Genomic DNA, 1,068 nt, shown 5'->3' with positions numbered 1-1,068 from the left:
AGTTGTGTTTATTCTACTTAATGATAGCAATTTTATCAATACATAGAGGGATAGAGGGATATATTTAGGTTTTGCATTCAACTGTATATAAGAGAGAGAGAGAGAGAGAGAGAGAGAGAGAGAGAGAGAGAGAGAGAGAGAGAGAGAGAGAGAGAGAGAGAGTTGAAACTTATCTTATTTTATTTGAATAATATATTGTATAAAATCTGTTGAAGTCTTATTGCGTACACTACTTATTATAAGGGCTTAGGTTTGAATCCTTGGCCCGGCAGAAATAGTTATCATTTAAGGAATTTCCCTATTATTTGTGATCCCGTAGCAGACCGAATTCCATATTAAAAGGTATTTGTGCCTTTTTTTGAGAAAATGAAAATATCGAGTGTTAGTGAGAAAATTATCATGTGTGTTCTTGCACGTAACGAAATAATTACTTGTATAGTATGTTTATAAGAATATGGCTCGTCTTTAGAAAAATACAAATGTCATTCACTGGATTCCTCAGTAATTAAAGATTATACATTTTTTTTATCAATCATTCAAATTCTTTGTCCGTCCTTTGCGTAATAAAGAATAGGCCCATAAGGAATTGACATTCAATCTGCAAAGGAAGAAATAATAATAATAAAAAATAAATATAAGTAAGCATTTTATCAGCTAATGTGCATTAATAGTAAACCCATTTTATATAGTTTATCTATCCATCGTAGAAATTCTAGTTAGTCATATGTGTATGCATTTGATGTGGATAAAACTGGCATCATCCCTTTGAATAGAATGTGTTAAAAAAGTTTAAAATCATGACAGGCAATCGTCCGTCAAGACATCCACATAAGAACTATCCAGTTAGTACACATATTAACATTAATAATTAACGAGCACTTTTCATATCTCCTTTGGCTGTTTGGAATCCGAGGAAGATGAACGCTCACTGTAAGCAAATCGTTTCACTGAATGTCCCAAAACAGGTAAAATTTTCATCTGTCAGATGGCATATGAAAAAGAAAAATCACTGCAGAAAGAGGTGGAGCTTTTAATAAGAATTCTTTGAAATTTTAAAGATAATTGTTA

The sequence above is a fragment of the Palaemon carinicauda genome, chromosome 17 (genome assembly GCF_036898095.1).
Source record: "Palaemon carinicauda isolate YSFRI2023 chromosome 17, ASM3689809v2, whole genome shotgun sequence".
NCBI classification, from domain to species: Eukaryota; Metazoa; Arthropoda; class Malacostraca; order Decapoda; family Palaemonidae; genus Palaemon; species Palaemon carinicauda.
The sequence above is the reverse complement of the archived record's forward strand: the minus strand, read 5'-3'. Positions refer to the sequence as shown.